The 13904-nt window shown below is 42.5% G+C and overlaps 1 long non-coding RNA gene across 1 annotated transcript; it reads right to left on the reverse strand.

The window, feature by feature from the left end:
* Positions 1-5274: 5274 nt before the first annotated feature.
* On the reverse strand, positions 5275-6969 carry LOC130526342 (uncharacterized). Its single transcript, XR_008950708.1, has 3 exons — positions 6504-6969; positions 5509-5638; positions 5275-5401 (listed from the first exon to the last, which is right to left on the reverse strand). It is a non-coding gene; the product is annotated as an uncharacterized LOC130526342 (long non-coding RNA).
* Between the last annotated feature and the right edge of the window lie 6935 nt (positions 6970-13904).

The raw sequence follows: 13904 nt of genomic DNA on the forward strand, positions 1-13904 counted from the left end.
GACCTGTCTGTTGCTGAAAAAGCAGTCATCCTCTCGAAACAAAAACACAGCTAACCTACAACATTTTACATACACGATACATTTGCATCTCGGCACTCTGCAGTGGTCTGAAGGGAGAAACCAATTTTGGGTCTCTGCAGCTTGAATGTTAAAAGATGCTTCAATAAACACGGGATGCATGCTGAGCCACTGAGATGCAGAACACAATATTCATTTCCAATTTTCCATCTGACTTGAGACAGCGAACGATAATGTCGTAATGTACTCTGTAGATCAGCATGCTGAGATAAAGTGTCTACAAAGAGAGAATGTTTGGGACAGATGTGGGATGTTTATTCCCATGGAGTACAGCACAGGTGGAATATTAAGAATACTTCTATGTTGGTGCTACACAAAGCCTTTTTCCACCACAACATAAAATCCAGGACAGACTTTAAAATAATTCCCCTGACCTACAGGTTCCTGAGAGGTCAAACTCCAACATATCAAGAGAGGCTGATAGCACCATACCATCCAAATAGAGCGCTCCGCTCCCAGAGTGCTGGTGTACTTGTGGTTCTAAGAATTTCTTTGAAAGCCGATTGGTTCAGTTGTACTACCACAGGGTTACTGTTTGGTCTGCAACTCAGATTTGGAAGATGAGACTGGATTGGAAGGTGTTTATTTCCAATAGGTCTCTAATTTCTTAGCAGCTAGAGGCCAATCTGCCAACCACACTAGATTATGGCAAAGTGGGAGTGGGGAGATGATATTAAATTTTGTTAGTGACCTGGGGAGTTTGGACCATGAAGCAGTATTTTGTGCTCTTCTGTGTACAGTTTATATGATAGGAGACAGTATTCAGAACTTTAGAAATTCAGCTCCCTTTAACAATTTAAATTTGAAAGGGTCCGATTTCACCAGCCCACATCATATTGGTGGACGGGCTCGGGCTGCAGCCCAAAACCTAAAGGGAGGAGAACAAATAAATAGCAGCCATAATACTGCAGACAACCACCACATGAAGATCCAGCCTCCAGGGACTGGGCTGCCGCCTTGGTCCTACCGCGCCTGTCAGTGCCAGACAGTGAAAAAGACGATTTGGGCCTCAAAACAAGACCAGTCTCCACCCACCCACGCACACACACACACACACACAACTGCACACACAATAAAAACAAAGATGGAAAATAAGCAAAGAAAATCAATTCTACTAAAAGTAAAACAAAATAATACAAAAGGCGTCCAATCATCAATCTGATACGCTCACGCCACAGAATGGGGCACCACGCCGTGACCTCCTCCAGCACTCCAGGCTACAGCCACGATGGAGAACCAGTGGAACCACAGGAGAGGAGAGAAAGGACGCCCGGCGTGACAGGACATATAGATAGAAGGTAAACAGCAATAAACGTGGCCACACACGTATGATATGCGTTAGCTTCTCCTCCCGCCAACAACAAGATGGTCCTCCCATCCTAGCATGGCACCCACCGTTGCTTGGCTGTTGCTTGGTTTCTGTGAAGAACAACCCTGACTAACAGAATATAAATGAACTGAAGTAGGTCAATGTCAGCAATATCTGCTAATTTTATTACAAGAGCCTGGAAAAGAAGACAAAAAATGTAATTCATTTCTGAGGATTTATTTTAGTCTGGTATTGTTTTATCTTGGTTTTGATCTCCAAAGACAATCCACCTGCTCCTGAGGATCTGGCTGTTTTAACTCTCTTTCTTTATTGTCTTTTCGCTTTGATGTGCTGATGTGCCCAAGTCAGGGTTCTTTTTGGTGTCCTATAGGCTCATGAGGGTTGGCCATACATTTACACGTAGTGTGCATGACAAAAAATAAAATTTCCTTTTTTCGTTCCTTCATCTCAGCTAAGTTGAAATGACAGAAGGCTACAGATAAAGTAACAGCATCTATAAGTTGGATACATAAAAGTTCTTTTTGGGCTTTGATTGCTTTAACCATGAGGAAAAAGTGAACCCAACTCGGTCCCAAATACATTTACTGCAGACAGAAAGGGAGGCTCAGTTTCTTTCATTTTATCATTTTATTATAAACATTATATCAGACCTTCATGTAGTGGGTGGCAGCTGCACAGCAGCACAGCACGGTTGATTCATGGCAAGAAGGGTCTTGGTGTAGGTTTGACCTGCATTGAAACTGTCCAGGACGTATTCCTGCCTCTGAACCGCCAAACTTTGGGACTTTGGGATCCAGCAAAATAAATCGAAATGAAGAAATAAGCCATCGGATGATAGATGGGGTTGGGCACTGGGGCAACAGGCAAGGGGGTGAGACATTTTCTTTTATCTTGTAGAACCTTTCCTAAATGTAATGCTTTCGAGACCCCTTTTATATTCTCTGACCTCTTATTCACTGTTCCGTGTGTAGTGGGGGTGAAAGCCAGTCAAAAACTGATGAAGCAAAAGGTGGCTTGGCTTAATGCGTCTTATGGGGTTAAGGTGAAGCATTTTCTTCAGCATATCCACAAAAACAATTCGCTCCATTCTTTCCTTTTCCTTAAATGAAGAGATCTGGAAACGACAACAAATTTGAAATGACAACAAGAACTGGGACTGTACTGTCGGTGTGTCAGCAAATGGTCAAATATGTCGTAAAATCAAATGAAAACACAAACATGGCAGATGTCATCTAGAGACTTCAGCACTAAGTTCATCCTCTTGGTGTCCATCCGGAGCTGCCCGGCCTCTTTGCTGTATTCTCCTGGAGTCTAACCAACAGCAGGAAGGAAATCAACATGAGCAAAAGACATCTCTGTCCTCTACATTCAGCAGAGACAACTTTAGACTAACAAATCAGCAGGGGCACCTTTAGTTTCCAGGAAGTACCGTGGCATTTCTTAAAGAAAAGGTGAGTTCTGAGTCCTGCTCTCAGCATTGTGGTGGGAGGCTGACCTTGTGTCATCACGATGGACTTCATCTGTGGGCAAAACAAAATATCAGGTCACGCCGCGGCTCCAGCTTTGGTTTTAACGATGTCCTTTCTCTGTTGCGTATTCTAAGGAACCTACAGTACAATGTAAGATCAGTAGCTCTTTACACGCAGACACAAAACAAAGCCACGCTGCGTAAAGAAATAGTGGAAAAGAAAGGAAAAGCAATACTTTCCATTTCATACTCATTTTTCCCATAGTAGAGCCGAACCCCGAGGTATAATCTTGCACACAAACAGCCCAGCGACCACATGTCAATGGCCTCTGTCAGAGGAAGACCCAAAAAGACCTCTGGAGACCTGCAACGAGTACAGCAGAACTGCCATTTTCAAGCCGGGACGATTTATTTTCCTTCTGTGTTCAGTTATTCAATCCTATGTAGATTTGTAAGACCTGAAATGTTGGTCAAACCTTACCTGCAACACAGGGGCTGAATGGTGACCCCCTTCACTACCGCTGACACGCTCCTTGCCAGGCCAAAGTCGATGAGCTTGACTTTGAATGGCTGCAATCTATGGTTGACCAACATCACATTATCCATCTTGATGTCAGTGTGCATGAGGCCGATGCTCCTCAACGTCTGAAGGGCTGTTGCAAGCTGAGACATCGTTGAAATGTTGGTAAATTCTCAACATCGGACCGCGTTTATGGCTTTAACTGCACGGAATAGCATCATAGCTACCTGCTGGACAATCAATCTGATTGACTTCAGAGGCAAAGGTTGATATGATCGAGCTATCATGAAGGCAGAAAGAGTTTGTTCCAGGTACTCAAAGACCAGGCAGTAAAATCCCTTGTGCACAAAGGAAGAGTAATTCTGGACGAGGCTGCATTTATCTAGATCCAAATCTTTGATCTTGAGCAGGGCATTGAGCTGAGGAGATGTAGATTTGTAACTGATCAAACCACAGACACAAACCTGATGCACACACACATACACACACACACACAAAGATGTCCACACTTACTTCCGACTTTGCTTGATCGTGGTACCGCCCTTCTTTCTTTAATACTTTGACTGCTACAGTTTTGTCGTCCTTTGATCTGACACACTTGACAACTTTGCCAAATGAACCCTCTCCTAGAAAGGACTGAACCTCGTAGGTGTGGCACTTTGTAACGATGATGTCGCCAGGCACCAAGTTATCTTCTGCTGTCCTTATTTGTGATGACATACTGAAAAACTTCTTGCTAACTTATAGATGTGGAGAAAACATCAAAGAAATGCAGTTATTCACAAAATGGGAATTAAAAGCTACAGATGTGGTCACATTTGTCTCGTCAATTTTTGTGTTCTAGTAGCCCTAGTTTGGGAGTCTTACAGGTAGAGCTTCTCACCTGGCATCCAAGTACTATGATTGGTCAATCATATGGAGTGGGCGGAGTTAAAGTGGAGAAGCAGAAACGTCTTTTCTGCTGGCACATAAGATTTAAGAGAACAATGTTTACTGGTGTTTATTACTCTACCTTTGACAAAGGTACACAAAACACAGATTTTAAAACACTGCATTATTCTCTCATTTGGTTTGTTTTATTTTTCAATGTTCTAAAGATCAGTGCAACAAGATTTGCACTTCATGGACTTTTTTTTTGCTTTTTTAATGGTCTGTCTTCTCCGTCGCTGAGTTGTTCCCCTCTAATTTTCTCTCCTCTCCCTGGGTTATTTAACGCCACCGTCTTTACCCTTTGAGGCCAGATCATCTCATTATAAAGCATCTGACATTTGTATTCCTTGTATTTATGAGCATTTTCTCAACCTGTCTAGACGGCTTATTAAATGAGTTTCTATTGGTTGGACTGACAACCCATGATTGATCTTCAGGCCTAACAAAGCTTACCTGGGGACTCAAGGTCTTCGGGGATTAAATGAAATATTAGTTATAGGTATAGGAAGAAAATAAAAACATAATAGTCTTTTTGTCTTTGCTGTCAGGCTTATAAATTAATCAAAGCTAATGTTTGATCTTTGATCTTTAAACCAATTCAACTGTCTGTATAACTGGTATGGAAAACATGTGACCAGCTATCTTGACATCTTTCTCAACAAGAGATAAACTATTGTCAAGTATTGTAAAAAAAAAATTACAAGAGGTATTTTCCCCACTGCTAAAGGTTGTAGCCAGATGAATGAGGTCACGTTACACCGATATTATTGGCATTAAACAGCAATGTTCAGTGACTCAATAACGCTTTAAATAAAAAGCTTGTAGAATATTTTCTGATAAACAACTACAGACAATGTTCCTTCGACTGAAAGACTTCTAAAACAGCTTGACCGTGCACACAGCTATAAAGAAATGAATGCCACAGAGGAAAGGCTGTGCAAAAACCTTTATGAAAGGCAAAGGACAGGATTACTTAAGGCTTTAAAGGCTGCGACTTTTGTTGTGCCGCACAGCATCAACTCGGTCCCGGTCCAGTGAGATGGGCTGGATCGATGTGAACCGTTCTCGTCGTGTGCTGGAAAACATCAACACAAATAATGGCCGCTGCAACACTCCCGCTATCAATGAATCTCCATATTGGTAAATGGAGCATAGAGAAAGTGTGTTAGAGAGGAGATTCACTTGTCCAACCACCCAGGCGCTGCTCAGATGCTCGTCTGTGGGATGTGGATCATCGGTCCCGTTTCTATTCAGCCAGAATGAGGCAGGTGCGAGCTGATTCGGTATTGTTGCAGTTACCACAACTGCCATCCTTTGATGGTTCAGAAAATGATGTCAACATGATGGGCTCTATCTTTTATATGTATATTCTAAACAGAGATCAGGGAAACTTGTGCGCGCAGGTGAGCGCTCTACACACAGTGGGGTGAGCGATAATTAGCACTTTAGCAACAGACAGCAAGATTTGTCCATCGTCTTTGGCATCACGGCTTCAAATACAAATGTCCAAAGCTGTCGCCTCATGTTGGATTTGTGAAAGTGTCACGTGTGTGAACACAGTCGTGACGTGTGGTGAAAGGCTGGCCAGCAGCAGCAGAGCCCCCCTGGTCCTGCTCAAGGTTTCGTCCTGTTAAAGGGGAGTTTTTTTCTCGCCACTTTTTCCTTTTTGCGATCAGGCCCTGGATTTTTAGGGACAATTTGGATCCAAACAGAAGCTAAACAAATAAAGATTAATTGAATTGAATTGAATTGAATTGAATTGAATTGAATTGAATTGAATTGAATTGAATTGAATTGAATTGAATTGAATTGAATTGAATTGAATTGAATTGAAAGGCCATCTGCTCACAGCTTGGCTGTCTTTTAAAGAAGTTCTTTTAAAGTTTTTTTAAGCCAATTGGCTTTAACAAACCTCGTTTGGGCATGTTGGGTCCATGGATATTCACTGTTGCTATGGAAATATATATTTTTGAAAAGTACATAAATGGTTTCTTGTTTCTAAGCAGCCTAACTTGGTCTGCCAGGCAGTAAGTTACATGAAACAATAAGTGTCCATGAAAGAATATAATAATGTAACATTTCTTTATAACTATTTTAAAAGTTATATATATATATATATATATATATATTATATATATATATATATATATATATATATATATACAGGTACAGGTTACCTTTACATCACCTTCAAGAAGAAAAATGGAGAAAACGTAAACGGAACAAAGTTAAATTGAACAAAAACTTGTTAAAAAACCTGAAAGCGGCTGCTTTGCTTTTCCCGCATCGAATGGAATGCAAATTGAGTCCTACTGAGCGCACCGATCTGAGCAGCTTTCATCATTGAATAAAGGGCCGTTGTCGATTTATCATGACAAAATGCGTCTTTCCAAACCCGCCATTATTGTAGGGGTACATTATGTTCACCAGTCTTCCCCACAATGACAAGATTGTGACATTGGGCCTCAATCACAACTCTCAAAGCTACACAATCCACATCGTCCATCAACCACTTGTGAATACAAGAATGATCATTTCATTTTCCACCTTCTATTGTGAACGTCCTTTTCCAGTTCATGTACACAGTGACTGTACTGGTTGTATTGCATGTGTTTGTATTGCAGATATTAATGTTAACCAATTATGTTTTGTATGATCATGAGTAAACATCTCAGCTGAACTGGCAGAGTGAACATTAGCCTCTCAGAGATGCATCTCCTGGTTTCAATAAATACAGAATGTCGTGTTTTTAACCTGGAACTGACATCAAAGGAAAAAGTAAAAGCATATAATTGATGAGAGCCATGTTTTTGTTTGTTTCTGAGGAGTTTCTGGTTTTGCCCAGAAATGAATTCCCCACCACTGCCATCAAGGTAACGATGATACAAAATGATAATAATTATCTGGCACTCAGAAACCTTCATAATACTTGATTAAAGGTTGTATCAGAAAGCAAAAACATAACATTCAAATGCATCTCGCACCTTCCATCGCCAGCTTGAACAGTGGAAAACTCCAATCCTGTCTTCTGATTGGTTGGAACATTTTGCTGTTCTTAGAGAGCAGTTTGTGAAAATGACCAGTGGGTGGAGCGTTCTTCTCTCCAGCACTCGTGCACTATGATAAAGGCCTGTACACCCTTAACCACACCTACAACTTTTACCTGTAGGAGGGCTGGTTAACCGCTATTTTTTACTTTTAAAAGGGTAGATACCTCACATTTTCTAGATGACACGAGTGCTTAAGCTAAGCTTCCCTTCAGGTAGCACATGAGCATGTATAATGTATTGTCATTAGACCCCAAAATACATTTTTGTTGTCAGAGATTTAATGAAAAGCCATAAACATAAACCCTGTGGATTCTTGTACCATGTGCAGACAAGCTAAAACTGCATTACATCTTTGCTCCTCATTCTGCTCTGCTGCTTTCTACGCTAATTAAAGGCTGCTTAGATTCACAAGTGGACAAAACAGAGAGCCCAAAACAGCACGAAAGGGAAAAGCCCCAAGTGTGCACAGCTAAAGCGACATTGAACTTTTTACACTGAATCCATGCTTCAAATGCCCATTTGATGTGAGAGAGCTTGTCTGTGATGCTCCTTTGATTGCCCTTCAATCTTTCTGTAAACTTCAGGCTGTGTTTGGAGCAAAAAAAACCCCAAAAGATTAAAGAAATGATAAAATAAAATGGGAAAAGTGCAGAATGTGAATGAAATTAATTAGAAATTTCTTTTGTGTAGTCAAACATTGTGTCAAGACCTGATTTATGTGCACCATTCAAATATTCTCTCACCCATTTTGTAAGTGCACCCATTGAGATCCATCCAGGTGTCCAGTCCACCTAATGTGCATGTTTTCAATCACAACCCCACCAGGTGACCCCAAAAGGACTGGGAAATGCAAGGAAATGGAAGAGGAATACTTATAAGCCCCATAATTTGTTCAGCATGAGGATGCAGAGAAACATATGTATCTGGACTATCTGTAATTATTTCAGTCACTTGTAGCTGAGAAATGATTATGATACACTATCTCACAACAGGTTTAGCTATTGTGTGCACTCCTCCTGGATGAGCATCGGGAGGGAAGCGAGAGGGCAAAGATAAGAGGTCCATTAATCATCCTTCCTCACGGCTGATTAGTTTATCTGCTCCTATAAAATAAAACAAACAGAGGTGACAACAGAGAAATGAACCTGCAACATGAAACAGCCGTGGTCGACCTTCAGCGCAGGCAAACATTTGTCAGTACCTTTGGTACCCACAATCCTCTAAAGTCATTTTTGATTTTGTCTGGCTTTATTGTCTTCCGGCGCTTTTCCGAAATCCTCGCCATACACGTCATTTCCGACACGGGACCTCACCACAGAAGCGTGGAGTTTAATGTCACCTAAACGGAAAACTGACATTAATTTAAACACAGACACAATATTGAAAAATACATAAATCAGGTAGCAATAAAATGTCCAACCAATGAACCAAATGGGATGTAGAAAAGGGGTCAACGGCACTGAGTTTGTGGATTCTCTCCATGTCTGCTCCAGGCTCCCTCCACAGTCCAAAGACACCCATTTGGCAGGGGAGGGTGTGTGTGTGTGTGTGTGAATTGGCTCCTCTAAATTGGCAACACTGTACTGGGCAGGAGAGTTTGAGTGAAAGCAATGTGGTTTTTTGAGGCCAAGAGCAGAAAGAGAGGCTTTAGCTGTATACAGGACAGATGCCGAACGCTGCAGCAGAGTGAGCGAATGAGTGTTTGACGAGGAAACAATGTTTTGAAGCGAAGGTGCAGCGTGAACTGTTCAAATCCTGCACGGGGACGACGAGCCAACCATGCAGCACGCTGCCAATAACCCTCCCTGAACACGTAGCAGGAGGACGCTTTAATCAGTCACCTGACAGTGGAGCAGAAATGTGTGCGAGAGAAGCCACGAGTCCGTGTTTCTGATGCAGGCCTTATTTTTCATTATTTTCCTCAGTGGGTGAAGCCGTTGGCCAGGGGTATATGGGGTATTTGCACTTGTCCTGAGTGCTACTGGTGTGGAAAGGAAGCGGCCCCATCAGCCACGCTTGCATCACTCTGGCGGCAAAAGCATGAAATAGACCCACCAAATCTGTGCGACACTTCAGCTTCACCAGTCGGTACTGACACAGAAAAGTTCCCCCCTGACCCTGCAGCTACTGTAAAGACTGTATGGACAGAGCAAGTTTTGCTCTGAACTCTGGTCGTTTCAGCGGATTTTCCAGTCTGGCGACAAAGGAGAAAAAAAACCCATTTGAAACTCTTGGTGCGCCTGATAGAGCCAACTTACTGCATTAGTGCTGTAATATTCACTGCTGTTGTAACCGATTCAGAAATACCCATGGAAGTTAGATGTTCTCATAAATTATGCAGAAAAGCACACGAGGACTCAAGTCAGAGTGGGTAGAACTTCAAACCATCATGGCAGGACAGAAAACCTGAGCAACGGCCACTTACAGCGGCGCCGGACCTTTGAGAAGGAGAGCCCAGCGTCAGACGCTGTAGAGGACCACAAATGGAAGCGTGGTAAAGCCTAAAAGGTCTCATGTTCTTTTCAAAGTAAACTTCACACCCTCCCAAAGTTCAGCTTTTACTGGGCAAGAAAGTCTTTGTGATATTTAAGCCCTTTTGTGAAATGACCTACATGGAGTGTTTGAACCTCTGAAACTGCTGCTGCGCCTTAGTCAAGGTAAGATAACCTCGTGGGAGTCTCTCTTAATGCGAGCTCTTCTTTTTCTCCAGTGAGGCTCCTGAATCACATGCCGTCCCCTGAGCCCCTCCCCCAGTGACTGGATTACCGGTCAGTAGGAGCTGCTCTGAAAGTTGGACGTCTCTGTGGGTCGGTTGGGGATTTCCAACATTTATTTTGGGTTTGTGCAGGTTTTAGTTACGCACAGGGAGACAGTGACGACAGTAGCTCACTCCCTCGTGTTCTCCCCGCGCGTCTGGAACAGAAGAAAGCCGCCGCGGCATTGACACCACCCACGTCACCGCGCCAGCCTTTGGTTTGACTCAATATGTGGTTCTTTTCAAGCAGCTTTAAATTCCACAACATTGGTACTCAGCTAATAATGAAACACTCCATTAAAGTCTAAGCTCATCAGTAATCACTCCTCTATGCATCTATTATACCTTAAGCATGTCGTATAATTGGAAATCTTACTTTAACTTCAGTTGCAAAGGTCCATTATGCTACATGTATTGAAATTGAAGTGCTTTATTAATGAGTAACTAATTGAATAAATGAAAGGACTTTCACTGGGAAGATTGGGTCTTTAATTGTGAAAAGAAGTGATTTCGCAAGGCTCAGTCCTTTTGTCTGCAACCTGCAAAGGGCAGATGAATTATTTCCTCCCAAGGGACACATACCTGAAAAACTTAACTGTCTTCTTGGCATTTCCTCGGAGTGCTCGAGGCCCCCCCACCACCCACATGCAAAGACATGTTGGGTTGCCCCACCGTGACTCACCATTGTCCCTTCATCTGGCCTCGGTTACTTCAGTGCACAATGATACAACGACAATACAGCCTACCTACCTACCTACCTACCTACTTACCTAGCTACCTAGCTAGCTAGCTAGCTACCAACCTACCTACCTACCCACCCACCCACCCAGAGCTGATAATTTGAAGCACGTGGGGCTCACTGCTGTATGATGCTGATGATATGAAAGTGGGAAATCTTTTCTCGTTAATGGTCTAAAACATTCTCACATTGGACTATTTTGTTTCAAACCATAAAAGTGATTTTGATGCGCCGATGCACAAGGGAGCGAGGACCTTCCGGAAGGATGAAGCTAATGTGGGCTGCGGACTTGTGAAACAAACGACCTGTGATATTTCAGAAGCTGACATCATTTTCCGTCAAGGGTGGATCATTTGGGGACTCTGGGGGACGAGCGTGTAGACAGAAAAGGATTTTCCCCAACCGACCGTAAATGATGTGACGCAGCACGTCCTCACGAAACCGTTGAGCTGCAAAATGTGTGCAGTAGGAATCTGTTGTGGCTTGTCATGATCTGTCATGCTTTACAATGAACTTTTACACTTTTTAACTTGTATTTTCAGAATATTACCGTGATGGTAATAACATAACAGCAAGAGTAGCTGCACCATGTTGTAATAATCCAAGCGAACAAGACGAGTGAAACAGTATCGTAGCTTGTTACCTGCTCCGAATCTGACCCAAATGTAGAGCAGAGGCTAAATCAAACTGTCAGAGCAGGACTCCATAAGATGCAGGTGGTATAGGGATGCAGTGCTAGGTCACTGTGAACATGCACGCTTCTACACATACTTGTTTGTGATATTGCTGATTGACTTTACTGTTTTTAGTTATTAATTCAAGTGTTTCTGTTAGTGTAAGGATATAAATTCTCTCTCACATCCTGCTCCTGTTCAGCTCCGGGTAATCCTCAAACATCACCCAGGAGTCGTTTCTGATCCTGATCGGTTAATCCTCGTTAAAGTTCCTGTTCCAGGTCCCTATGGGAGGTTCCTGCAGTGGAGGCATGCATCAATAGCCCCGGTCGGTAAAATTACCCCAAAGTTGGTGCAGTTTTTTCCTTTTGATAAAGGTGCATCAACATATACAGTATCTATGCTGCTGCTCCAGGTGAAACAAGCATTCTTAACAAAAACCCTTATTTACACCCTTGGCCAAGTGTAACTACTGCAAAAGTTACTCTGTAAAATATAACTTTGGGCTAAGTTTAAGCAAGTTAAGCTGATGAGCGATGCACAACTGTCATCATTTTAATTTTCATGGTGCTCCGAGCTCCTTAAAAAGCCGTGTTTAGGTAGCAACCATCCAGTAGGCTCTGCTTTCTTACTGTCAACAAGCACAATTACCAGTGAGTTTTATTGCTCCATAGGTTCGATCTAGAATCCATAGTTCTGCTTTTCAGTGGCTCATTACATTTTTGTGCGTATGGGCACAACTTTTCTTTTGAGTTTGCATCCATCTCCTCTCAGTATGCAGGTTTGAAGGTACCAATCCTGTGACGTAAATAATAAAGATCATTCAATAGAAGAAACGAGTCAAATAAATCTCAAAACTAAAGTGACTTCTCCATTTCCTCAATAAAAGTAAAAAGGTGTAAACACAACCGTCTTCTACAGTGAAATGCCAGAACATTCATTTCTGCAGGATAGTGGTTCACTGAGTGCTTCAGGCTGCCTGAGATTGTGCTGCCAACTGAGTCTTACTGGGAGAAAAATAAATATGGTAATTAGCCACTCTTCTTGAGATATGCCCCTGTATCTGTTTTCCCAGTTTAATTGGTTTTCATGGGCTAATTAATAATCATTAAGGGATATTCAAATAGGCATTCATGACCTGTCATGTTTGGCTGTAGTAGGTGCCCGGGTATTAACTGATACATGGTTGAGCAGAACTTCCCAGAGCTGCTGATGCACGAATCAGCTGCTGACGTTACTGTGATGAAATCCAACCTGTTGGGGTCAGCTAGTCGAATGTGAGTCACTGGAAACCTGTGAAACTCTGAGAGAAGCTTTGGGCATAAATCCTCGTCCAGAGAAGAGATAACGATGAAGCGACGCAGGAGGTTTTCATCCAGGTTTAATTCACTGGTGTTGGGAATTGTTGTGATGGGGCTCATGGAGCTGTTTGTGTGGTTTTCACCCTCTCTTTCCTCCTCCTTCACTGTAGGGGAGGAATGAGAGTAGCAATCAGCTGTGTGTGTATATGTGTGTGTGTGTGTGTGCACGCGTGTGAGATTAGCTGCGGGTACCTGATAAATGATGTGAGCGACTTGCTGCCTGCTGATTGGCCGACTTCTCAGTTTAAATCCCAGCTGATGCCAGCCATCAGCCCCATTCCCACCTGACATCAGCCTGTGTGTGATTTATCGGAAATTTGGGATGTGTGTGTCTGTTTTCCAGTAGCTGGAGTCGCTGTTTACAGAAGCTGTTCTGTTTAGCTTAGGTTTGTGGGTCACAGTGACTTTGGTTAAGTGAATACTGCTGATTGTTTCTTTAATCCAGTAGAAGCATTACGTAGGGGGAGCGATGGGATCTTGGTTCAGTAGTTTATTTTATTTTACTGCTCTCCAGTTATCTAAAATAAAACTGCACCGTGAACATCTGTATTGGACGTTGGCTTGTGAGTGGGAAGATTGGGTGATTATAATGAGTCATTTAAATAAGACTTTGTGTTAGTGCGACATGTTTATATTCTATTTTTCAATATATGTTTCTGAAGTGTCGCAAACTGGTGCTTTGAATTGATTTCATATTTGGCTTTGATCTCCCACCATTATTTAAGTTGCGCAACTGCAGAGGAGATAATGGTTAAAAATGATTCATACATTGCATGGATACTTTCAACATGACCTCGTTGACCAACGAGAGCGTTAGTTATGTTCCTGTGTCACTGTTGCTATGAGAGCAGCTCTCTTAACCAATGGGAAGTGCTCTTCAGTGTTGATCAGACACACCTGTGACGCTACTTTCAGTGACGTGGCTGACAAACGACACTACCCAGAAAAGTGAGGCGGAAAAAAGGGAAAGCGATTGCAGGAATGCAGAAGAAGAGAAAA

This window comes from Takifugu flavidus, chromosome 5, assembly GCF_003711565.1.
Source record: "Takifugu flavidus isolate HTHZ2018 chromosome 5, ASM371156v2, whole genome shotgun sequence".
Lineage (NCBI taxonomy): Eukaryota > Metazoa > Chordata > Actinopteri > Tetraodontiformes > Tetraodontidae > Takifugu > Takifugu flavidus.